Below are 1934 nucleotides of genomic sequence, written 5' to 3' on the forward strand. Positions count from 1 at the left end.
CTTAAAGAGCTCCTTCTTGATGTTGCCTTTCAGGAAGTCTTTGACAAACTGGGTGTTTTCTGCCCGGTCATGCGCTTCCTTGGTCCCCTCCTTCAGGAGCTCTGAGAGGTCAGATATTCTGGCCTGGCTCTCCCCATCCAAAGCCCTGGGGCTTGTTTTCTCCGACTCTTCCAGGCCCTCTGATGTCTCCAGTTCAGCGGACATGTTGCTGAGTGTGGTTTCCTATGCACTCCGCCCTGGGGTCCCAAGTGGCCGTCAGGCCTTCCCAGCTGCCCGCTAAGGAGTCCTCTGGGAAGCAGGGTCTCCTCCGGTAGCTCACTTTTATATAGCTATTAGTGAAATGTATTTGAGCTTTCCTTCTCTGACAGATTTCTGCCTTATATCGGTTTCAAGTATTGAAAAGAATATTATCTCTAACAATGTGAAGCATTTCTCATTTAATAATAAAAATTATAAACTGACTCAAACTTTAAGTTTTGAGATATCAAAAAGAAGCTAATACTGAATAGATTTCACCATTGAATATTGTTCATGACACCATTGAATATTGTTCATGACACCATGAACAATATTCATGGTTAAAGGTAGTAAAACTTCTAAAATTCTGAAAATATAAAAATGAGAAGTAAAAGAAGCAAAACATCAAGTTGATTTTACAGACTTTCCTGCAGTCAGTCATTTTAATTGTCAATGCTACTTTCCTATTCCAGTTCCATTTCAATAAAAGGTTCTGTATTAAAAATCAAAACAAAATTTCCATGTCTTAGATATGTCACATAATTATAACAATAAATTCCTTTGAATATGTTCATGGGTAATTTAATAGTGGTCTGCTTACCATAAGGTCAGCTGTTCTAACCTACTAACTGCTCTGTAGGAGAAAGATGAGGTATGGAAAGCCAAAGGGGCAGGTTCACTCTGCCCTATAGGACCACTTTGTGTTGGAATAGATTGAATAGCAGTGACTGGGTAATCCCATAACAGTAAATTACCTTTTCTGAGTATGCATGCACACACATGAAGGCAAGTAAAATATATTGCTAAAAAATCATAGAAACCATTATGAATCAAAATATGAAGCAATTGTTTTTCAACATATCTTCCATTTAGGTATATACACTTCTTAATGTGTTATTTCCAACTTTCTAATCATTCTCTGAAGAATTCAGGGCTTTTCATTATACCAAATCAAACCAGCAGCTTTGGTCTCCTTGAGAGACTCAAATTATGTTCTTTTAAAATAGTTTTATTGACATATATCACATATATACAATTAAATGGTTTAAATATATTAAGAAGTTGTCCAATCATCACAATTAATTTTAGAACATTTTCTTCATTCTTGTACCCATTCTTGTTCCCATCACCCCTAAACTCCTCTTCAGAACATTAAAGTTGTGATTGATCTAGTTATGACTGATCTAAGTTTATGATTGATCTAGATACTGTCTCTCTAGATTTGCCTATGCTAGATTTCATTTAAAGGAAATCATACCAAAACAACAACAACACCCAACAACATAAGACAGATGTACCCCAATCCAAGAGAAAGCAGAATAAAAACTAGAACAAAATTCAGTCAAAAGGGAAAGCAAATGTTAAATTTGAAGCTAATGATATAATCCACTTTCAATAATCCACTTACCAATGCATTCTAAGAGCAAGACTATTCACATTTCTAGTCAATGATCTGAGGAAATTCAGTGGAAACTAATCCATGTGGGTACTCTGAAAATGGATTTGGAGCTTTCACTGTCATCCCATAGTCTTCTGCAAATTGGGTGCTCAGTTTTTGGATTTTGGATTTTATTTACAATCTTTGGATCACAGGGGCTGGTATGCTCCTTTTGTGTGGGCTTAGCTGACACTTCACTTAGATGTTTGCTTAAGATAATCATTTAAGACCCTCAATGCTATTCTTTTGGACAGCCAGG

At 36.5% G+C, this 1934-nt stretch overlaps 1 pseudogene; it reads right to left on the reverse strand.

The window, feature by feature from the left end:
• LOC101657371 overlaps positions 1-204 on the reverse strand; it is a 10939-nt pseudogene extending 10735 nt beyond the window's left edge.
• Positions 205-1934: the final 1730 nt, after the last annotated feature.

The sequence above is a fragment of the Echinops telfairi genome, unplaced genomic scaffold (assembly GCF_000313985.2).
Source record: "Echinops telfairi isolate 266 unplaced genomic scaffold, ASM31398v2 ScPeMD7_7429;HRSCAF=8467, whole genome shotgun sequence".
Classification (NCBI taxonomy): domain Eukaryota; kingdom Metazoa; phylum Chordata; class Mammalia; order Afrosoricida; family Tenrecidae; genus Echinops; species Echinops telfairi.